The following is a 25,085-nucleotide window of genomic DNA, read 5'->3' as shown; positions in this document are numbered from 1 at the left end:
CAGGGCCCTGTGCACTGAGGACAAGCAGAGATCTGTACACTGAGGCTCTGTGACATGCTACGCGCTCACACATGTGGATGATTGACAAGCCAGAAGCCTGCGCAGAGCCCTGCTTGTCCTGTCCTTCCTGTATTTGGACTCCTCACAAGCAATAGCTGCAGGGACAGCACTTTTTCACCCATAAATATACACATTTTTTAACCAATGTATATTACAAATATGCATATAATTGTATTATCTACATTATGTAAAAAGTTTTGGTTGATGACAAGTACACTTTAACTACCTTTAGTTATGGGAAAACCCTTTAAGAATACATGATCTGAACATATAATGCCCTCCAGAAATCTCAGGAATAGCCCAATTTTGGGTGCTATTTCACAAGCCCTGCCCCATTTGTGACACATTTCACTTGATTGTCCCATCTAGACTGTTAGCAAATATGTCTGCATGCTGCTCCCTCCATAGTAGTTTATGGGATGATGCATTTTCCTGTCAGGAGAAACTCTATTGACAATGTAAATCTGCATATAAAAGACATACAGGTTTATCAAGTAGATACAAAAGCTACATAAACTAGAAATGCTACAAACAAGAACCAAAAATTAAATGGATAAGAGGGGGGGGGGGGGGGGGCAGGGAGGGGTGAAATGAGCCCGAGAACTTTAAACATCAGGTCTTCTGATGCACACAAAAAGATGAATAAAGAAAACATACAGTAAGATATAACATTATACATATGAATGATGGATACAATCAATGATAGATCACCAGTGTGAGCAGAGGAAATCCATGGCTGCCAGATTTTAGGAAACCTCTCCATTGTGTCATGTTAAAGGGCATTTATCTTCTCTGAGACCATAATGTTGTTGACCCTCTGAATCACCATGGACACGGAAAGGACTGAGGCTCTCCACCTGGACGCTACACGTATCCGGGCTGCTAGAGAAATAAACTGCATTAAACAAAAGAAGGATGTATTAACTCCTTACGGTTTAAGACCCGGTAGGAATACGACTGGATTCAGTGGGCAATCGAGTCCCGTGACTGAGGAGATGAGCTCCATGACACTACGCCAAGAAGAGGCTATGTGGGGACACGTCCACCAAACATGGAGGATGATGCCCATCTCACGGCAGAATGTCCATGTGGAATTCCGCTGGCATATGCCACACATACATTCCACTTATTTTAATGGGATTCTGCTGCACTGTTCACAAAGTGGAATTTTCAAGGCAAATGTTTTGCTCCGGAAATCCCAATTTCGTCGTCCACAAAAAGTGGACTTGTTTATTATTTTTGCGGATTCTGCTCAAACTTGCATTACAGTCTATGAGACGGCTCATTTCCGAGTGGTCCTAGCGCTGCCGGATTATTCAAATGTGCGAAATGTCCACATGTGTTTTCCGTGCGGACATTCCGCACATTTTACACCGTGTGGACATGACCTTATTGAGCCTGAAGACCTCTCTTATATATAATAACATGATAATAAATGTAAGGACAATCTATAATACCTCTATTTTTCCTGCATACTTTCCTATTTTATGCAAGTTGTAGACCTAGAGGTGCCCCTCCTTCCTACAGATGTACATATCTAATTTGGCCAACCGATAGAAAATTTATAAGACTTTGGTGACTAAAAAATTTTCCTGAACAATAGATTATTTGTTGGAAAATGTAGGATTTCCTCCATTACTGGTCATTATGATCACAGTTGTAGCATTTCTTTATATCCATTGAGCATTTCCCACTTAAAGTGGTGCTCAACGTTTGGAACAAACTGTTCCGAACGCTGGACCTGGAGCTTGTGATGTCATAGCCCCGTCCCCTCATGACATCACGCCCCGCCCCCTCAATCCAAGTCTTTAGAGTTGCATTGAGGGGACGGGGCGTGACATAATGAGGGGCGGGGCTATGATGTCACGAGCTCCCGGAGCCGGCTCCAGCGTAAGGCATACAAGGGAAAAGCTATTTGTTGTATCACAGTATCTTCACACATGTGACTTAAATACAATTGCTCAGATATGAACAGATTTTAGGCTCAAAGGGGTTGTCCACCATTAAAAAACAGTAAGGCCTCGTTCACAGGGGGGGGGGGATTTCAAAGCAGAAATTCCAGTCACAAATTCTGTTGCAGCAGAGTTCCATTGTTTTCAAACAACCAACAGAAATGACCTCCAATGAGTCGACGGGATTCAAGGCGCTGGGAATCCCAGCGCCTTGAATCCCGTTGACTCATTGGAGGTCATTTCTGTTGGTTGTTTCTATTCGGACGTGGAGCGGCTGCAGGCACCTACCTATACTGCCCTTTTCCATTGTTACACTTGGCGGAGTGTAACTTGATGTGGTAAGCACCACTTGTACTAGTTGCGCCCCGTGTAACAACGTTATTACACTGCGGAGTGCTGTCTGTCTTTTGTGACAAGTTGTTTTCAAAGGGATTCTGATGCACTGTGCACATGGCAACATTTCCAAGGTGGAAACACCTGAAAAAATTCTGATTCCGGCCTCCACAGAAAGAATTGACTTGTCTGTTCTTTCTGCAGAATCCGCTCAGACATGCATTGGCATCTTTGGAGACGATGCATTTCCGAGCAGTCCTAGTGCCTGCATATTCTGTTGGCGCCGTCAATTTCTGGGTGGACATTCCAAAAAAATTCAGCTGTGTTAACTTATACTTACTGTGTCAGTCATATCTACAGGTTGTATCTGGTCTTGCAGCTCTTGATCTGAAAAGCAAACACTGGTTCTGGTAAACAAACAACAGCTCCTTTTTGCAAACCCTTACAACGACAACAAGCAGAGATCCTGAAAATAGAGAAAAATTGCCACAAATTGCGCCCTTTTACTACACTTTTCTAGCTTGCACTTTTTCCCTTATGCCAATATCAAATACGTCAATGTTATCATATTTAGAAGAAAGATGATACTCAGCACTCACCAGTAATGCACAGTGAAGATTTATTATGCCATAGTGAAGTACAAGGACGCATTTCGGCGTGGGAGCCTTCCCTAGGCAGACAGCTGAGGAAGGCTCCCACGCCGAAATGCGTCCTTGTACTACACTATGGCATAATAAATCTTCACTGTGCATTACTGGTGAGTGTTGGGTATCATCTTTCTTCTACCTGTGGCTTTACCCTACCTCGTGCACCACCGCAGATCCACGGAAGTGCCAACATATCCCTATATTTTATTTTCAATGCACTTTTTTTGCCTCATGGATTTTTATGCCACCCAGTGTGAAGGGAGATTTCTCAAAAGTTTTGCACATCTATAAAAAAAAAACATGCGATTTTTGCAGAAGCCACGCCGCCGTTTGCCATAGCCATGCCCTTTGTCAAACGCAGTGGAAAAAGTGTCTAAAACCTATAATAAATGTGGTACGCAGCACGTAAGCCAGTTTTTGGTGCAAATTGTACCTGAATTGTGGTGCATTTTTAATATTAAATCTCCCAAAGTAAATTAGAATAAAACATTTTATTTTATTTTTTTAATAAACTTTATTTAAACAAAACCCAGCCTTCAGATAATGAGTCGCCTTACATTTTGGGTAAACTGTTAATGGGCATATAAAGGATTTATAAATGTAAAATGTTTATTTCTCTGGGTCAATTTATGTCCCCGTACATGTCCCCGTGGATGATGAGTGCCAATGATCAGCACTTGTTAAAGGGGTACTCCACTGGAAAAAAAAATTTAAATCAACTGGTGCAAGAAAGTTAAACAGATTTGTAAATTACTTCTATTAAAAAAATCTTAATCCTTCCACTACTTAACAGCTGCTGTATGATCCACAGGAAGTTATTTTTGAATTTCCTTTCTGTCTGACCACAGTGCTCTCTGCTGTCCATTTTATGAACTGTCCGGAGTAGGAGCAAATCCCGATAGAAAACCTATCCTGCTCTGGACAGTTCCTGACATGGACAGAGGTGTCAGCAGAGAGCACTCTGGTCAGACAGAAAGGAAATTCAAAAAGAAAAGAACTTCCTGTGGATCATACAACAGCTTATAAGTACGGGAAGGATTAAGATTTTTTAATGGATGAAATTTACAAATCTGTTTAACTTTCTGGCACCAGTTGATTAAAACAAAACAAAACAAACAAACAAAAAAAACTTCTAGTGGAGTACCCCTTTAACCCCTTAAGGACCAAGGACGTACCGGTACGTCCTTGGTCCTGCTCTCCTGATATAACGCGGGGTTACACGGTAACCCCGCATCATATCACGGCGGGCCCGGCGTCATAGTGAAGCCGGGACCCGCCTCTAATAGCGCGCAGCGCCAATCGCTGAAAGCTGCCGGTTAACTCAGTGGGCTGTTCGGGATAGCCGTGGCGAAATCGCGGCATCCCGAACAGCTTACAGGACAGCGGGAGGGCCCCTACCTTCCTCCTCGCTGTCCGATCGCCGAATGACTGCTCAGTGCCTGAGATCCAGGCATGAGCAGTCATGCGGCAGAATCGTCGATCACTGGTTTCCTATGAGAAACCAGTGATCAATGATGAAGATCAGTGTGTGCAGTGTTATAGGTCCCTATGGGACCTATAACACTGCAAAAAAAAAGTGAAAAAAAGTGAATAAAGATCATTTAACACCTCCCCTATTAAAAGTTTGAATCACCCCCCTTTTCCCATAAAAAAAACACAGTGTAAATAAAAATAAAAATAAACATATATGGTATCACCGCGTACGGAAATGTCCGACTTATAAAAATATATCATTAATTAAACCGCTCGGTCAATGGCGTGCGCGCAAAAAAATTCCAAAGTACAAAATAGTGCATTTTTGGTCACTTTTTATATCATTTAAAAATGAATAAAAAGCGATCAATAAATCCTATCAATGCAAAAATGGTACCGTTAAAAACTTCAGATCACGGCACAAAAAATGAGCCCTCATACCCCCCCCCCCCTCATACATGGAAAAATAGAAAAGTTATAGGGGTCAGAAGATGACAATTTTAAACGTATTAATTTTCCTGCATGTAGTTATGATTTTTTCCAGAAGTCCGACAAAATCAAACCTATATAAGTAGGGTATCATTTTAATCGTATGGACCTACAGAATAAAGAGAAGGTGTCATTTTTACCGAAAAATTTACTACGTAGAAACGGAAGCCCTGAAAATTTACAAAACGGCTTTTATTTTCAATTTTGTCTCACAATGATTTTTTTTCCATTTCACCGTAAATTTTTGGGCAAAATGACTGACGTCATTACAAATTAGAATTGGTGGCACAAAAAATAAGCCATCATATGGATTTTTAGGTGCAAAATTGAAAGAGTTATGATTTTTTAAAGGCAAGGAGCAAAAACGAAAATGCAAAAACGGAAAAAACCCCGGTCCTTAAGGGGTTAAATGAACCTTCACACGGCCCAATCAAATGAAGGCTGGAGGGCAAAAACCACCGCTGAATTGCTTATCCGGCCCTTTAATTTCATCATTGTTGGCCACACATCACTTATTTCCATAGGGCGAGGTGAGGCCGATAACGCTGATTTGATTGGCCATGCAAAAATTGTGATCGGCCACGGAAACAAGCATTTTCTCAATTTTGTGGATCGCTGACCCCTATACATGGGCCACTTATGGAAATTTAGTGTTCCTACGAACATACTGCCAATGATCGTGTGGTAGGCAGGGGTGATGATGGATACTTAGCTAGCGAACTGTCGAGTTTGTGACACCAGAAGTAGGGTCATGATTGTAGTGAATGATGGATGATGAGGGTTATAGTGCCACATGGCAGAAGTGGCGCAACACTATGTTAAGATATGTAGTCCCACAAACCACTACTTCAATAAAGCTAAAAATACATAGCAAGGCCCTGGGAAAAGAACCTCAAACTCCAGAGTTTATAGATAACAACTTGTTTTTTTACTTTAGAATGCAGTTACATTACAGGGGAATAATACTTTGGAATTAAAGCAGAATTGAGAATCCAAAACCTGAGGTTTGTCACGGTCCTGGAGTATTTGGTAGACATAAGATAGGGTTATTATGGGACTTGTAGTCCTCCTGAGATTTAAACAGACTCTCCCTCATGGTATGTGTAAAACTCAGAGGCTTACGACTACACTGGTCTGGCTCCACTGCACCTTTGGGTGAGACTTGAGACTGAAGAATTAGGACTTTATTTGGCTTGTGAATTAGACTTTTACTAGACTTGTATTCCCTTTGTAACATATGCTGACTCAGAGGCTGTGCTCCCTGGATCTACTGCTTTGAGTAACCTCTATGGGAACCTGGCTTGTTCCTCACGGTACTTAGGATGTGACTTGTCTGAATACATTTTAAGACTTGGCTGTAGACTGTACTTCTGTGCTAGCTAATGACCAATATATATGTGCATGCTTCAGTACGCTTGAACAGTGTTCAGAGTAGCAAGAGGTGAATCTGCTTAGGGACACCACAATCGGTGTGTGTAAAAGGGCCTTTATAAGTGCGCAAGGCTTCTTCCTGCACTCAGGCTGTAGGCAGGAGAATGGCATGGGGAGTGTTACTGGAAGCCACCAGAACAACATGGCGCACCCTGTTCAAAGTACAGTGGTCCCTCAAGTTACAATATTAATTGGTTCCAGGATGACCATTGTATGTTGAAACCATTGTATTTTGAGACCAGAACTCTATGGAAACCTGGTAATTGGTTCTGAAGCCTCTAAAATGTCATCCAAAAATAGGAAAAAAAAGTGAGAATTAAAGAAAAATAAATAGATAACTAATAGAGATAAAGCAAGTCCTTACATATAAAAGTAAGAAAGATCTGCTGGGAGCTGTAAATCACTGTCTATGTCAGTGTTTCCCAAGCAGGGAGCCTCCAGCTGTTGCAAAACTACAACTCCCAGCGTGCCTGGACAGCCAAAGGCTGTCCGGGCATGCCGGGAGTTGTAGTTTTGCAACAGCTGGGGGCACCCTGCTTGGGAAACACTGGTCTATGTACAGGACAGGAGCTTATTCAGGGTCCTGTACAGTACAGGCAATGTCCTAATAAAGTAACATGGAGTCGCCCTCACCTGGTGTCCAAAGGAGCAGGTAACCCTGGTACAGGTAAAGAGTACAGAACATGTAATACTGCCCTGTACTGTAGGGGGCGCTATCAGACATCAGTCAGTGCATGCACTTCAGTAATACAGGGGTTTTACCAGTACATTGCCTATTCTGATTGGTCGGTTCTTCCAGCCGTTGACATGTTTCCCAGATCTGGACTCTCCGTAGCATTGTATGTTGAGTCTGGTTTCAAGTTAACATGGTCCAGAAAAGACCATTGTATGTTGAAACTATTGTATGTTGAGGCCATTGTAAGTTGAGGGACCATTGTACTTTTTTTTTAGCTCTCTGTAGCATTACATAGAGCTGAGGAGAACAGAATCAGAATGGTATTCTCCCCCTATCAGGCCCTGGGGACCTGATAGCTTCTCTTTAAAGGGGTACTCTGGTGAAAACCTTTTTTCTTTTAAATCAACTGGTGGCAGAAAGTTAAACATAATTGTAAATTACTTCTATTAAAAAATCTTAATCCTTCCAGTACTTATTAGCTGCTGAATGCTACAGAGGAAATTCCTTTCTTTTTGGAACAATGATGACATCACGAACACAGTGCTCTCTGCTGACATCTCTGTCCATTTTAGCAACCGTGCATAGCAGATGTATGCTAAGGGCAGCATGGTGGCTCAGTGGTTAGCACTGCTGCCTTGCAGTGCTGGGGACTTGGGTTGAAATCCCACTAAGGACAGCAATAAATAAAGTGTTATTATTATTATAATAACGTCAGCAGAGAGAACTGTGGTCGTGATGTCATCAGAGAGCATTCCATAAAGAAAAGAGTTTCCTCTGTAGTATTCAGCAGCTAATAAGTACAGGAAGGATTAAGATTTTTTTAATAGAAGTCATTTACAAATATGTTTAACTTTCTGCCACCAGTTGATTTAAAAGAAAAAAGGAGTACCCCTTTAATCTTGAACTTGTTGTCCCCAGTGACCACATTTTGGGGGTAAATATTGTAATAGGGGAAGTTGTGTGAGTCCTAATCTCGGTCCACATCAATGTCTATATAATAATTGCTGCATCTGATTATATTATGTGTTATAACAACTTGCAGGAAAGGCAGATGATGGCTCGCTTATTCGCTTATGATAACCATTTTAATGTAATCTTGCGGTGTTTCGCCTTTTTGCAGAATGCAGTCTGTTCTCGCTCTCCTTTGTTCTCAATTTCCATGAGCGCCTCTTAATAATTTAGCATACGTATATAATTGCCATAATTAATTCTGAACGCACAGAAGCCTTTGTAGTCACTTCCTACTGAGATCTAAATGTTAATTAATTTCTCTGAAAATTACACTTATTGGAAGGATTTTCTAGGAATCTGCTTCAACTGTGCACAAAATGCCGGTCCTAGACTGCGGTGTAACCTGAAGCACTTACACTGCACTATTTCTGGTATGTTCTTATGTGGCCGAGTGGCCTCTGAGATCAAAAGTAGTGACTTAATGGGAATGCGGAATGGGAAATTCTTTAGAAAGGTTCTTCTTCTGGTGTTGCTGGTATGGTTGTAGGTGAGAGGTCCTGAATGTGCACTTTTGGTGGCTCATGTCCTATGTGGGTATGTTGGGGGTTCTGGGGTTGGTCCCAATGGTGTCCTATGAATGAAGTTACATTGTCTTCCAAAGAGCCATCACATACTAGACACAACCCAGGCAGCTAAGCATTAAACAAACAGAGCTTTTCCACTAGTTTTTTAGTGAAGTCAGTGCTGTACATTTCTTTGTCAATAAGAGTGGGCGACTAGGGACCCCACAGTCTGTCTCTGCAGAGATATTATTCTGTTGGAAGGCACGGAGGAGATACTATTACATTGTGGGGGAAACAAAGGGGGATTATTATTTTGGGGACACATAGGGGTATTATTACACTTCAGGGGCATAAAAGACAAATATTACTTGAATATTGAAGACCTTAAAGGTTAACTCTCATTAAAAAAATTTTAGCTATTGCACTCCTTATGGTAAATAAAAAAATATTTCTAATATACTTTAATTTTCTATGTTTTATTTGTGCTTAAAAAAGCTCAAGAGCACATTTTCCCCCACCTTATACACAGACTTTGGACCGAAGTCCAAACACAGAAAGTGCAGCCTGGAGTGCTGAGGGGGTGTGTCCAGCCTCATCCAATCATAGCTCCTCTCACACTTAACTGCCATATGCTGTTGGTTGAACCCCCCCCCCCCCCTCAGCACTCCAGGCTGCACTTCCTGTGTTTGGGCTTCGGTCCAAAGTCTGTGTATGAGTTAAGGGAAAATGTGCTCTTGAGCTTTTTTCAAGCACAAATAAAACATAGAAAACTTTATTTTTTTTTAAAACAAAGTATATTAGAAATATTTTTTTATTTACCATAAGGAGTGCCCATTTAAAGGGAACCAATCATCAGATTTTACCCTATATAATGCTTGGTAAAGCGTTATATAGGGTGAAATTGTTGTCCTCACCATCGCTCCTGCCTCCAGGGATGGTGAAGATATGAAGTTATAAACTAGTCACCGCCACGGCCGTAACTAGTCCCCTGGGCGGGGAGCTCCACTCACCTATTCCCGTTCTTCTGCAGGCAGCGACGCCCCCTCCGCTTGATTGATGGGCCGCGTCATTGTTCCGCTCACTGAACAGACAAAGCAGAGCGATGACGCTGCCCATCAATCAAGTGGAGGTGGCGTCGCTGCCGGCCAAAGAACGGGAGTAGGTGAGAAGAGCTCCCCGCCCAGGTGACTACTTACGGCGGTGGCGTTGACTAGTTTATAACTTCATATCTTCACCATCCCTGGGGGCAGGAGCGTCCCCTGGGAATGGTGAAAATAAAGATTTTACCCTATATAACGCTTTGCCAATCGTTATATAGGGTAAAATCTGATGATTGGGTCCCTTTAAGGAGCAGTATTACTGTGTGCGGGCATAAACGGGTCACTGTTAATTTGTAAGGGACAGCAAGAGGAGTTTCCCTGGTGCAATTGGGGCAACAATCAATTTGTAAGCACACGAAAGGGATCTTATTACTCTTTTAGTCTTTAGTGACACAAAGGTGTACACTATTACTGGGAGGCAATAAGGAAGAAGTAATTGATTTGTGGTTAACACAATAATGAAATTATCACTTTGTGGGGCACTATTACTTTGTGAGGCACTAGTCCTGTGTGGGGACAATGAGAGGGGCATTAGGGGTAGCAACAGGATAGGGAGTTTGTGAGTTGAAATGAGTCATGGTTGGAAGAGGTATTCATGGTGGTGTGTGTGGCAACTGTATCTAAGCTGCCATGTTATACACTTATTACTGAAATATATTTTCCTTACCTGCAAGTGCTGCATAGATAGCTCACCTAAAATACCTCGCAAGTAAGCTAAAAGCTATTGGTAGGCCACAGCCACTGACTGTAAGGAAAAGTTGTGTATTGGGGCCCAAGCCAAATTTTTTCACCAGGTCCCATGTGCCATTATTTACACCATTATCTAGCCCTGATGGTCTTAACAGAGCATCCTCCAGAGAGCCACAGCTCTGACAAACTTATGGGCCCCAAAGGATCAGCAGAATATGTTCCTTATTGAAACAATTTATATAAAAAAAATCTATTCTATGTTAATTGTGAGGGAAAACATTTAGTTTACTTTTTAGACAGTTTTCTGCCAGATCCAATAATAACGTTTGGCTATTTTGGCACATGATTTTGGGTTGAAGTAAGTCAACTAATAGTTGGTCTAAAATTAGACTCAACAGGCTACAGATATGCCAGATTTCTCAATCAGCTTGAAACACATCTTTTATAAATCTGGCTCATTTAAAGACTGTCCATCCAAGTGAGTACTGTTTTAGAATTTTTTTTATTAAAGGAGTACCCCAGCAAAAGTAAACTTATCCCCTATCCACAGATGGGGGATAAGTAGCTGATTATGGGGGTCTGGCCACTGGGACCCCCTGCGATCCTGGGAACAAGACCCCAGCTCTCTCAGTGAAGAACTTTGCTAGAACTTGAACTTCAGGCAGTCCAGTTCTGCAGAACCTGGTAAAATAACATTAGCCACATGTGAGAAAGGAGGAGAAAGGGTCACATGACCTCAGGGAATCCCAGAATGCCTTTCAAACAATTGTCACAGCCAATAAGAAAGCAGTTTAGGGGTAATGTCAAAGCCACTATAAATCCTATGAATATTACTTCAGCAGTCATTTTAGAGATAGCAGGTGTTAGATGAAGATCTCTGTAAGGGATGCTAAGCAGTGAACAACACAGATAGGAGAAGGACCACACATAATTGTGAATTCAACTTGACAAAAAACAGACATGCTCGCACATCCACAACATGCACCATGATCTAATGCTTCTCAGCAACATTTCTTAAGCTAACAGGTCATTAGCATACTTTATGATCATGAAGTGCAAGCCAACTAACAACGTCACGGCCACCTGTACGTAGTGGGTCCCTAGCATAAAATGGCGTAGCACTGAGTGGTGACCACCACCGCCCCAACACCAGTGCCCACATGGGGAACGTTCCAACTGGCAGAGCAGCCCCAATGCCACTCAAACCAGTCCCTGGGCTACGCCTCCCCACAGACACAGCACCAGGGCAGCAACGGACGTCAAACAGCACCGCACCAGAGGGAACAGATGTAAAAAGCTCACTCATCATGTGCTCCCAGTATGAGACTGGAAAGCTGCCAGGAGGAATAGGGCCCTAAAGCTGCTTCCTGCCAATTATATAGGCCTGGGCTGAGGGGGAGGGGCAGAGTGCAGACCAAGCAAAAACTAAAAAAGAGGATAGAAAACATAATGTGAATTAAACTTGAGAAAAAACAGACATGGTCGCACATCCACAACATGCACCTTGATCTAATGCTTCTCAGCAACATTTATTAAACAGGTCATTATTGTACTTTATGATCATGAAGTGCAAGACCACTAGCCACGTCACAGCCACCTGTAAGTAGTTGGTCCCTGGCATCCCTAGCATAAAATGGCGCAGCACTGAGTGGCAACCACCACTGCCCCAGCACCAGTGCCCACAGGGGGAACGACCCAACTGGCAGGGCAGCCCCAATGCCACTCAAACCAGTCGTCCCCCCTGTGGGCACTAGTGTTGGGACGGTGGTCGTCACTCAGTGCTGCGCCATTTTATGCTAGGGATGTTAGGGACCCACTACTTACAGGTGGCCGTGACATAGCTAGTAGGCTTGCACTTCATGATCATAAAGTACACTACGACCTGTTAGTTTAATAAATGTTGCTGAGAATTATTAGATCAAGGTGCATGTTGTGGATGTGCGACCATGTCTGTTCTTTCTCAAATTGAATTCACATTGTGTTTTCTATCCCCTCTTTTTTTTTGCTTGTCTGCACTCTGCCCCTCCCCCTCAGCCCAGGCCTATATAATTGACAGGAAGCTGCATTAGGGCCCTATTCCTCCTGACAGCCTCCCAATCTCATACTGGGAGCACGTGGTGAGTGAGCTTTTTACATCTGTTCCCCCTGGTGTGGTGCTGTTTGGTGTCCATTGCTGCCCCGGCGCTGTGTCTGTGGGGTGGTGTGGTGCGGCCCAGGGACTGGTTCGGGTGGCATTAGGGCTGCTCTGCCAGTTGGATCATTCCCCCTGTGGGCACTGGTGTTGGGGGTGGTGGTGGTCGCCACTCAGTGCTGCGCCATTTTATGCTAGGGATGCTAGGGACCCACATCTTACAGGTGGCCATGATATGGCTAGTGGGCTTGCACTTCATGATCATAAAGTACACTACCTGTTAGTACACGTTAGTACATGACCTGTTAGTTTTATAAATGTTGCTGAGAAGGATTAGATCAAGGTGGTTGTTGTGGATGTGCAACCATGTCTGTTTTTTCTCAAGTTGAATTTATATAATAATTACAGTAAATCAGCAAAGAGCGTTCTGCATCCGTTCTATCAGTACAAAATCTGTTGGAGCTGGAAGTTAAAGGGGTTATCCAGGAAAAAACTTTTTTTTTTATATATCAGCTGGCTCCAGAAAGTTAAACAGATTTGTAAATTACTTCTATTAAAAAATCTTAATCCTTTCAGTACTTATGAGCTTCTGAAGTTTAGGTTAATCTCTGATGACACGCGTCTCGGGAACCGCCCAATTCAGAAGAGGTTTGCTATGGGAATTTGCTTCTAAACTGGGCGTTTCCCGAGACACGTGTCATCAGAGGTTACTTAGACAGAAAAGAACAACCTTAACTTCAGAAGCTCATAAGTACTGAAAGGATTAAGATTTTTTAATAGAAGTCATTTACAAATCAGTTTAACTTTCTGGAACCAGTTGATATATAAAAAAAAGTTTTTTCCTGGAATACCCCTTTAAGTGTGCCAGTTTTTTTTTTGTTTTACACTCATTGTGAAAAGCTGCAAAGAGGGCTTTGTGTCACTTTTGTGCACTTTCTAGAATGCCAATCCTGTTGCTACACTCCAAAAGGCGAATCATTTTCTCACAGCTTGTAAAAAAAAAATCTTCGCTTTCCAGGCACAAAACCTGTTGCTTCTCCCAAAAAGGGATAATTTTTAGACCACTTGGGAAAAGCCTTTGCTTCTTTCAATAACCCTGTGTATATATAAATACCGGCAGGTGTCTACTTCCAAAACGGGATAATTTTTGGATATTCATTTAAAAAAAGCATAAAAAATCTAGTGCTAGTGCTGTGTATTTTTATTTCTCCTGTTAGTTACCACCTGGTACCATCTGTTTCCCCATAGCCATACATGTTACTGTTACTTTGCCTTAAAGGGGTACTCCGCCCCTAACATCTTTGGATAGGGGATAAGATGTCAGATCGCGGGGGTCCCGCCGCTGGGGACCCCCGGGATCTCCGCTGCAGCACCCCGCTATAATTACTGCTCTGTGGTTAATGACCGGCGATATAGGGGCCGGAGCATCGTGACGTCAGGGCTCCGCCCCCTCGTGATGTCACGGCCCGCCCCATTAATGCAAGTCTATGGGAGGGATGGCTATGGCGTGATGGCCGCCACGCCCCCTCCCATAGACTTGTATTGAGGGGGCGGGCCGTGACATCACGAGGGGGTGGAGCTATGATGTCACGATGATCTGGCCCCTGTATTGCCGGTCATTACCCACAGAGCAAGTTTGCTCTGTGCAGTGATGATAGCGGGGTGCTGCAGCGGAGATCCCGGGGATCCCCAGCAGTGGGACCTCTGCTATCTGACATCTTATCCCCTATCCTTTGGATAGGGATAAGATGCTAGGGGCGGAGTACCCCTTTACCAGCTCAGAAGTCCATAGATGCACTCCTAAATGACATCACAGTGTTATAGAGGGCTTTTAGGGCTCTTTTAGGGCAGTATTATACACATGTTTTGGGCTATTGGTGAAGGCACATGTGATCATAGTCAATAAGGGCTCACTCTTTGCAGCAGACCCCAATATGGTGGCCATTTGAGGGGTGCATTTAGCCCCTTTAATAGAACACTATAAGAACAGCTAAAAGCCTCCGTGTAATTCATATCCTAATAGCAGCTCCAGACCAATGCAGTAAATTCCTCTAAATCTTTTCAGGCTTTACAAGTGAAATACATTTACATTTCGATTTTATGTGACGATAAATGCCTAACTAGCAGCGATTGCTCTGCCAGTAATATTTTACGTGTTGGTAATTTACAATGACATCAAGTGTTTTTTAATGGAAACTCATCAAGGTCTAAGTGTTTTCTATGGTTTTTTGTTTAACTATCTATTTTTAACTATTTTGCACTTTTTCGACTCCCAGTATCTTTCTTCTCCAGATGTAAATGACATCACCCAAAATGGTCCCAGATAAGCAATGTGTGGGCTATTTTCGTGGATAACAGAACTGCTTCCCAACTTATCTGGAAACAATGTAGTACTGTTGTGTACGTAAAAATAATATCTACACAGAAAAATTGTCTTAAAGGAGTATTACACTTCAATAAACAAAGGTTAGTGACTGTACAATGAAAAAAGTTATACAATATTTCCTATATATTTTTCTTTTGGTTCCCTTTTGGCAGGGTTTTCCAAACAGTGTGTCTCCAGCTTTTGCAAAACTACAACTCCCAGCATGCCCGGACAGCCTTTGGCTGTCCGGGCATGCTGGGAGTTGTAGTTTTTCAACAGCTGGAGACACACTTTTTGGAAAACATCACCTTATGGTTTTCAAGATCTCCACTTGCAGTCATTTAATAGGAACTCTCATAATTTCCTTCTAATACAGTGTTTCCCAATCAGAGTGCCGCTAACTGTTGCAAAACTACAACTCCCAGCATGCTCAGACAGCCTTTGTAATGTTTTAAAGGAAATCTGTCACCAGTGACACCTGTTCTAACCTGTCGATATCGACAGGTAGTGCATGTGACACTGATGACAACGGTACTTACTTTGTCCCATTCCGTGCAGGGAATCTTTCACCAGTGTTACCTGCACTAACCTGTCGGTACCCACAGGTAGTGCAGGTGACTCTGATGACAACTGTACTTACCTTGTCCCGTTCTGTGCAGGGGGTCTCCGGTAATCTCCTATGTTAACTTCAGCACCAGCCCGGCTTGGGGCATGGGCGGAGCTTAGTGACGTCACCACTGCTTTCCTCTAGCAGCGGGGACCCAGCAGAGGTGATGTCACTAAGCTCCACCCGTGCCCCAAGCCGGGCCGGTGCTGAAGTTAACATAGGAGATTACCGGAGACCCCCTGCACAGAACGGGACAAGGTAAGTACAGTTGTCATCAGAGTCACCTGCAGTACCTGTGGGTACCGACAGGTTAGTGCAGGTAACACTGGTGAAAGATTTCCTTTAAAGATTTTAAAGGGGAACTCCGGTGGAGACAAGCAGAAAACAAATGTTTTCAAATCAACTAGTGCCTGAAAGTTAAACATATTTGTAAATGACTTCTATAAAAAAAAATATTAATCCTTCCAGTACCAATTAGCTGCTGTATAAAACAGCAGCTAATTTGTGAATTTCTTTTCTGTCTGACAAAAGTGCTCTCTGCTGACACCCCTGTCCGTGCCAGGAACTGTCCAGATTAGAAGCATATCTCCATAGAAATCCTCTTGTCACGATGCCGGCTGGCAGGTAGTGGATCCTCTGTGCCAGAGAGGGATTGGCGTGGACCGTGCTAGAGGATCGGTTCTAAGTCACTACTGGTTTTCACCAGAGCCCGCCGCAAAGCGGGATGGTCTTGCTGCGGCGGTAGTGACCAGGTCGTATCCCCTAGCAACGGCTCAACCTCTCTGGCTGCTGAAGATAGGCGCGGTACAAGGGAGTAGACAGAAGCAAGGTCGGACGTAGCAGAAGGTCGGGGCAGGCAGCAAGGATCGTAGTCAGGGGCAACGGCAGAAGGTCTGGAATCACAGGCAAGGAACACACAAGGAACGCTTTCACTGGCACTAGGGCAACAAGATCCGGCGAGGGAGTGAAGGGGAAGTGAGGTGATATAGGGAAGTGCACAGGTGTAAACACTAATTGGAACCACTGCACCAATCAGCGGTGCAGTGGCCCTTTAAATCGCAAAGACCCGGCGCGCGCGCGCCCTAGGGAGCGGGGCCGCGCGCGCCGGGACAGAACTGACGGGGAGCGAGTAAGGTACGGGAGCCGGGGTGCGCATCGCGAGCGGGCGCTACCCGCATCGCGAATCGCATCCCGGCCGGAGGTAGTAACGCAGCGCCCCGGGTCCGTGGAACCGACCGGGGCGCTGCAGTGAGGGAAGTGTAGCGAGCGCTCCGGGGAGGAGCGGGGACCCGGAGCGCTCGGCGTAACAGTACCCCCCCCCTTGGGTCTCCCCCTCTTCTTGGGGCCTGAGAACCTGAGGATCAGACTTTTGTCCAGGATATTGTCCTCAGGTTCCCAGGACCTCTCTTCTGGACCACAACCCTCCCAATCCACTAAAAAAAAAGTTCTTCCCCTGACCTTTTTAGAGGCCAAAATCTCTTTGACAGAGAAGATGTCCGAGGAGCCGGAAACAGGAGTGGGAGGAACAGATTTAGGAGAAAAACGGTTGAGGATGAGAGGTTTAAGAAGAGAGACGTGAAAGGCATTAGGGATACGAAGAGAAGGAGGAAGAAGAAGTTTGTAAGAGACAGGATTAATTTGACACAAAACTTTAAAAGGACCAAGATAGCGTGGTCCCAACTTATAGCTCGGGACACGGAAACGGACATATTTAGCGGAGAGCCATACCTTGTCTCCAGGGGAAAAAATGGGAGGAGCTCTTCTTTTCTTATCTGCGAATCTCTTCATGCGAGAAGAAGCCTGTAAGAGAGAATTTTGGGTCTCTTTCCATATGGTGGAAAGATCACGAGAAATTTCATCCACAGCGGGCAGACCAGAGGGCAAGGGGGTAGGGAGGGGGGGAAGAGGGTGACGGCCGTACACCACGAAAAACGGAGATTTGGAGGAAGATTCAGAGATTCTGAAATTATACGAGAATTCGGCCCAAGGTAGAAGATCTGCCCAGTCATCCTGGCGGGAGGAAACAAAATGTCGTAAATAGTCACCCAAGATCTGGTTAATTCTCTCTACTTGTCCATTGGATTGAGGATGGTATGCAGAAGAAAAATTTAATTTAATCTTGAGTTGTTTACAGAGAGCCCTCCAGAATTTAGACACAAATTGGACGCCTCTATCCGAGACGATCTGTGTAGGCAACCCGTGAAGACGAAAAATGTGTACAAAAAATTGTTTAGCCAACTGAGGCGCTGAAGGAAGACCAGGAAGAGGGATGAAATGTGCCATTTTGGAGAATCGATCAACGACCACCCAAATAACAGTGTTGCCATGGGATGGGGGTAAGTCAGTAATAAAATCCATACCAATCAGAGACCAAGGTTGTTCGGGGACAGGTAGAGGATGAAGAAAACCAGCGGGCTTCTGGCGAGGAGTCTTATCCCGGGCACAGATAGTGCAGGCTCGCACAAAGTCCACCACATCAGTCTCTAGAGTCGGCCACCAATAGAAGCGAGAGATGAGTTGCACAGATTTCTTGATGCCCGCATGACCTGCGAGATGGGAGGAGTGACCCCATTTGAGGATCCCAAGGCGTTGGCGTGGAGAAACAAAGGTCTTTCCTGGAGGAGTTTGCCTGATGGAGGCTGGAGAAGTGGAAATCAGGCAGTCAGGAGGAATGATGTGTTGAGGAGAGAGTTCAATTTCAGAGGCATCTGAGGAACGAGAGAGAGCATCGGCCCTAATGTTTTTATCAGCAGGCCGAAAGTGAATTTCAAAATTAAATCGGGCAAAGAACAGAGACCACCTGGCCTGACGAGGATTCAGCCGTTGGGCAGACTGGAGGTAGGAGAGGTTCTTGTGATCGGTGTAAATAATAACTGGAAATCTTGATCCCTCCAGCAGATGCCTCCATTCCTCAAGTGCTAATTTAATGGCTAGAAGCTCTCGATCCCCGATGGAGTAGTTCCTCTCCGCCGGAGAGAAGGTCCTGGAAAAAAAACCACAAGTAACAGCATGCCCGGAAGAGTTTTTTTGTAGAAGGACAGCTCCAGCTCCCACTGAGGAGGCATCAACCTCCAATAGGAAGGGTTTAGATGGGTCAGGTCTGGAGAGCACGGGAGCCGAAGAAAAGGCAGACTTGAGTCGTTTAAAGGCGTCTTCCGCTTGAGGAGGCCAAGACTTGGGATCGGCATTTTTTTTTGTTAAAGCCACAATAGGAGCCACAATGGTAGAAAAATGTGGAATAAATTGCCTGTAATAATTGGCGAACCCCAAAAAACGTTGGATGGCACGGAGTCCGGAGGGGCGTGGCCAATCTAAGACGGCAGAGAGTTTATCTGGGTCCATTTGTAGTCCCTGGCCAGAGACCAAGTATCCTAGAAAAGGAAGAGATTGGCATTCAAACAGACATTTCTCTATTTTGGCATAGAGTTGATTATCACGAAGTCTCTGAAGAACCATACGGACATGCTGGCGGTGTTCTTCAAGATTGGCAGAAAAAATCAGGATATCGTCCAGATATACAACAACACAGGAGTATAGTAGATCACGAAAAATTTCATTAACAAAGTCTTGGAAGACGGCAGGGGCGTTGCATAGACCAAAGGGCATGACCAGATACTCAAAGTGTCCATCTCTGGTGTTAAATGCCGTTTTCCATTCATCCCCCTCTCTGATGCGGATGAGATTATAAGCACCTCTTAAGTCCAGTTTGGTAAAAATATGGGCACCTTGGAGACGATCAAAGAGTTCAGAGATGAGGGGTAGGGGGTAGCGGTTCTTAACCGTGATTTTATTAAGACCGCGGTAGTCAATGCAAGGACGTAGAGAGCCATCTTTTTTGGACACAAAGAAAAATCCGGCTCCGGCAGGAGAGGAGGATTTACGGATAAAGCCCTTTTTTAAATTTTCTTGGACGTATTCAGACATGGCAAGAGTCTCTGGGACGGACAGAGGATAGATTCTGCCCCGGGGTGGAGTAGTGCCCGGGAGGAGGTCAATGGGACAATCATAAGGCCTGTGAGGAGGTAGAGTCTCAGCTTGTTTTTTGCAAAAAACGTCCGCAAAGTCCATATAGGCCTTAGGGAGACCGGTTACATGAGGAAGCACAGGGACACGGCAAGGTTTACTGGGAACCGGTTTTAAGCAGTCCTTGGAACAAGAGGGCCCCCAACTCTTGATCTCCCCAGTGGACCAATCCAGGATTGGGGAATGGAGTTGAAGCCAGGGAAGTCCAAGAAGGATTTCAGAAGTGCAATTGGGGAGGACCAACAGTTCAATCCTCTCGTGATGAGATCCGATGCACATTAGAAGGGGCTCCGTGCGGAAACGTATAGTACAGTCCAATCTTTCATTGTTTACACAATTGATGTAGAGGGGTCTGGCGAGACTGGTCACCGGGATGTTGAACCTGTTGACTAGAGAGGCTAAGATGAAATTTCCTGCAGATCCAGAGTCCAGGAAGGCCACAGCAGAGAAGGAGAAGGCAGAGGCAGACATCCGCACAGGCACAGTAAGACGTGGAGAAGCAGAGTAGACATCAAGGACTGTCTCACCTTTGTGCGGAGTCAGCGGACGTCTTTCCAGGCGGGGAGGACGGATAGGACAATCCTTCAGGAAGTGTTCGGTACTAGCACAGTACAGGCAGAGATTCTCCATGCGGCGTCGTGTCCTCTCTTGGGGTGTCAGGCGAGACCGGTCGACCTGCATAGCCTCCACGGCGGGAGGCACAGGAACAGATTGCAGGGGACCAGAGGAGAGAGGAGCCGGGGAGAAGAAACGCCTCGTGCGAACAGAGTCCATATCCTGGCGGAGCTCCTGACGCCGTTCGGAAAAACGCATGTCAATGCGAGTGGCAAGATGGATGAGTTCATGTAGGTTAGCAGGGATTTCTCGTGCGGCCAGAACATCTTTAATGTTGCTGGATAGGCCTTTTTTAAAGGTCGCGCAGAGTGCCTCATTATTCCAGGATAATTCTGAAGCAAGGGTACGGAACTGTACGGCATACTCGCCAACGGAAGAATTACCCTGGACCAGGTTCAACAGGGCAGTCTCAGCAGAAGAGGCTCGGGCAGGTTCCTCAAAGACACTTCGAATTTCCGAGAAGAAGGAGTGTACAGAGGCAGTGACGGGGTCATTGCGGTCCCAGAGCGGTGTGGCCCAAGCCAGGGCTTTTCCAGACAGCAGGCTGACTACGAAAGCCACCTTAGACCTTTCAGTGGGGAACTGGTCCGACATCATCTCCAAGTGTAATGAACATTGGGAAAGAAAGCCACGGCAAAACTTAGAGTCCCCATCAAATTTATCCGGCAAGGATAGTCGTATTCCAGAAGCGGCCACTCGCTGCGGAGGAGGTACAGGAGCTGGCGGAGGAGATGATTGCTGGAGCTGTGGTAGTAACTGTTGTAGCATAACAGTCAGTTGAGACAGCTGTTGGCCTTGTTGCGCAATCTGTTGTGACTGCTGGGCGACCACCGTGGTGAGGTCAGCGACAACTGGCAGAGGAACTTCAGCGGGATCCATGGCCGGATCTACTGTCACGATGCCGGCTGGCAGGTAGTGGATCCTCTGTGCCAGAGAGGGATTGGCGTGGACCGTGCTAGAGGATCGGTTCTAAGTCACTACTGGTTTTCACCAGAGCCCGCCGCAAAGCGGGATGGTCTTGCTGCGGCGGTAGTGACCAGGTCGTATCCCCTAGCAACGGCTCAACCTCTCTGGCTGCTGAAGATAGGCGCGGTACAAGGGAGTAGACAGAAGCAAGGTCGGACGTAGCAGAAGGTCGGGGCAGGCAGCAAGGATCGTAGTCAGGGGCAACGGCAGAAGGTCTGGAATCACAGGCAAGGAACACACAAGGAACGCTTTCACTGGCACTAGGGCAACAAGATCCGGCGAGGGAGTGAAGGGGAAGTGAGGTGATATAGGGAAGTGCACAGGTGTAAACACTAATTGGAACCACTGCACCAATCAGCGGTGCAGTGGCCCTTTAAATCGCAAAGACCCGGCGCGCGCGCGCCCTAGGGAGCGGGGCCGCGCGCGCCGGGACAGAACTGACGGGGAGCGAGTAAGGTACGGGAGCCGGGGTGCGCATCGCGAGCGGGCGCTACCCGCATCGCGAATCGCATCCCGGCCGGAGGTAGTAACGCAGCGCCCCGGGTCCGTGGAACCGACCGGGGCGCTGCAGTGAGGGAAGTGTAGCGAGCGCTCCGGGGAGGAGCGGGGACCCGGAGCGCTCGGCGTAACACCTCTCCTGCTCTGGACAGTTCCTGACACGGACAGAGGTCGTAGGTCAGCAGAGAGCACTGTGGTCAGGCTGAAAAGAACTTCACAAATTTCTCTGTAGTATATCTGTAGTATACAGCAATTGATAAGTACTAGAAGGGTTAAGATTTTTAAATGGAAGTGATTTACAAATCTGTTTAACTTTCTTGCACCAGTTGATTTGAAAAAAAAAACATGTTTTTTCCACCAGAGTTCCCCTTTAATAAGGTATACAGAGTTTTACTCCAAGTGCTGGATCGTACGTGTTGTTTCTTGAACACAACAGCTGGAGGCACCCTGGTTGAGAAATACTGTTCTGGTGAATATTAATGTTCTATTTATATAATAGAGGCAGGTGTATGACTTGGTACAAAACAGTCGTATGTTCAAACATCATTGTTCTACAGTACAGCGCTAGTTAAAACCTTTTCTACAGTACAGCGCTAGTTAAAACCTTTTCTACAGTACAGCGCTAGTTAAAACCTTTTCTACAGTACAGCGCTAGTTAAAACCTTTTCTACAGTACAAAGCTAGTTAAAATCTTATTTACCTGTTACTTTTTTGATGCCGTGAGTTGGAGGCTTAAAATGTGATTTAACAGTAAACGCATAGGGGAGAATTTTCATTAAAAAATGTACCCTATGTATTATGTAGGGTGAAAATCTGTGGTAAAATCTGCAAGTTATATCTGAACACGGCTTTATTGTTCTGTCATGTAACAAACCATATACCTGTGCCAGCTAACTAAGGCTTCTTTCACACTTCCGTCTTGTCCCTGCTTTTTAACAGCCGTTTTTGTGCTGCAAAAGGTACTGCAAAAAAAGTAAAAAATTATGGACTATAACAGGTGTTAACAGCTGCATAACATCCGTCAAAATAACAGGCATATTCATCCGTTAAGACCCGTTTTAACATCCGTCATGTACCGTTATAGTCCCGTTATTTTATGGCCGTTTTAACACCTCTGCCTACAGACTCCCGCAGCCGGGAATACTACTACTTCCATCAGGGAACAGACTTGTTTCCATGATGGAAATAATAGTTCCCCGGCTGCGGGAGTCTGCCGGTGGCTGAGTAGTGTTTGTACTACTACCCCCATCATGGAACAGACTCTGTTCCATGATAGGGGTTGTAGTACATTGGCTGAGGGATTGATCGCACCGGGACTCACTTATGAGACCCGATGCGATCAGAAGTTATTAAACAGGGGAGCAGCATGTATTTTTACTTTCACTTTTAAATCCCCCCCCCCCCCCCCGGGAGCCCTGAATGGCCGGCTCCAAGGAGCAGGAAGCAAGAGTAGAGCTCAAACAGAGAGAAGCTAGCTCCACCCAGGACTTATGTGGGGGAGACTGTCAGGGAGCCCGTAGGTCACTCTTGGGATTACCTGGACACTGGTACCTCCTGGGTTACAATCACATGACATGTCACATGGTATAACTCTTAAAACAACATTACATTTTATAACACTTTACATGGTAAAACATATTTGCAATGTGGAATCAAGTGCAGGGGGCCTTGAGGTAACACCTCCCGTACTGGGCCACCACACACTCCCCCTCTTAATTAAAGTCATCTTCGGTGCCCAGTCCTGGAGGGTGAAGGACTGAAGTGGCCACTGAGGCCTAGTGACAGTTCCTGGGGAATTTATGCACAATGTCCTTCTCAGGTCTGGATTTTTGAAACAAGATAAGGATGAGTCCATGTGGCATGGTGAATGTCCGTACATGCTCTTTAAACATATGGGGTTAATTTTGACTTTGTAACTGCTTTCTGAAGACACTAAAGACAACAATATACATATAAATTTGCATTGATTCACGGATTGGGCTGCCGGAGGCTATCTACCCATTGCTGCTGGGGCCCCTCGGTTCTCAACTCTTCTCCCCAGAACTCAATATACGTTGTTACACTATACAACAATGTTACCTTTACATTTATCAATTCTGTCACTCTACGTGCATTATCTAGATATCAGGTGAACCCTCTGGCCAGTAGAGTATCCTGTACACATTACAGTACATTAGACATATAACTGGATATGTTTAGAACTTGAAGGGGACGACAAATAATGTTAAAGTCCTATCTTAACTATTTGCCTATGTGTGGACTACTTTTGTGAACTGACTGAATATGTGAACTGACTATATGTGTAGCATAACTTTACATTATGAGTTAATCTTTGTACCTGGCGGGAATTTATCATGGCGGTGAGGTAGTGGCTACGCTTCTCCTGACTGGGTCAGGATACCTCCCATATAGATCGCCATGAATAAACGACACTAGTCCCTTAGACATCCCTGTACAAACTTATTATACACATTTTATTATAGCACACCATAACCATTATAGTACACCAATATAAGTATTTACCGTATATACTCGAGTATAAGCCGAGTTTTTCAGCACGATTTTTCGTGCTGAAAACACCCCCCTCGGCTTATACTCGAGTGAACTCCCCACCCGCAGTGGTCTTCAACCTGCGGACCTCCAGAGGTTTCAAAACTACAACTCCCAGCAAGCCCGGGCAGCCATCGGCTGTCCGGGCTTGCTGGGAGTTGTAGTTTTAAAACCTCTGGAGGTCCGCAGGTTGAAGACCACTGCGGCCTTCGACATCATCCAGCCCCCTCTCACCCCCTTTAGTTCTGTACAGTACTCGCCTCCGCTCGGCGCTGGTCCGGTGCTGCAGGACTGTCCAGTGAGGAGGTCGTCCGGTGGGATAGTGGTTCCGGGCTGCTATCTTCACCGGGGAGGCCTCTTCTAAGCGCTTCGGGCCCGGCCCCAGAATAGTCACGTTGCCTTGACGACGACGCAGAGGTACGTTCATTACCAACGTACTTCTGCGTCATCGTCAAGGCAACGCCTCTATTCTGGGCCCGAAGCGCGGAGAAGAGGCGCCCCGGGTGAAGATAGCAGCCCGGAACCACTATCCCACCGGACGACCTCCTCACTGGATAGTCCTGCAGCACCGGACCAGCGCCGAGCGGAGGCAAGTACTGTACAGAACTAAAGGGGGTGAGAGGGGGCCGATGGCTGCCCGGGCTTGCTGGGAGTTGTAGTTTTGAAACCTCTGGAGGTCCGCAGGTTGAAGACCACTGAGGGCGGATGATGACAAGAGGATGATGAAGGGGGGGTGTGGGATGATGACAAAGGGATGATGAAGGGTGGTGGGGATGATGATGATGAAGGGGGGGTGTGGGATGATGACAAGGGGATGATGAAGGGGGGTGGGGATGATGACAAGGGGATGATGAAGGGGGGAGTGTGGGATGATGACAAGGGGATGATGAAGGGGGGTGGGGATGATGACAAGGGGATGATGATGAGGATGTTAATGACGGGGGTCTGGATGATGACAGGGGGGG

General features: G+C 45.6%; 1 long non-coding RNA gene across 2 annotated transcripts; it reads right to left on the bottom strand.

Annotated features, from left to right (window-relative positions):
* Positions 1–795: 795 nt before the first annotated feature.
* Positions 796–22,550, bottom strand: LOC130275349 (uncharacterized). 2 transcript variants are annotated; one of them, XR_008844739.1, is made up of 3 exons: positions 22,452–22,550; positions 2,686–2,732; positions 796–942 (listed from the first exon to the last, which is right to left on the bottom strand). It is a non-coding gene; the product is annotated as an uncharacterized LOC130275349 (long non-coding RNA). The 2 variants fall into 2 exon arrangements; XR_008844738.1 differs by having other exon boundaries at positions 796–939.
* Between the last annotated feature and the right edge of the window lie 2,535 nt (positions 22,551–25,085).

This window comes from Hyla sarda, chromosome 6 (assembly GCF_029499605.1).
Source record: "Hyla sarda isolate aHylSar1 chromosome 6, aHylSar1.hap1, whole genome shotgun sequence".
Taxonomy (NCBI): domain Eukaryota; kingdom Metazoa; phylum Chordata; class Amphibia; order Anura; family Hylidae; genus Hyla; species Hyla sarda.
The sequence above is the reverse complement of the archived record's forward strand: the minus strand, read 5'-3'. Positions and strand labels throughout refer to the sequence as shown.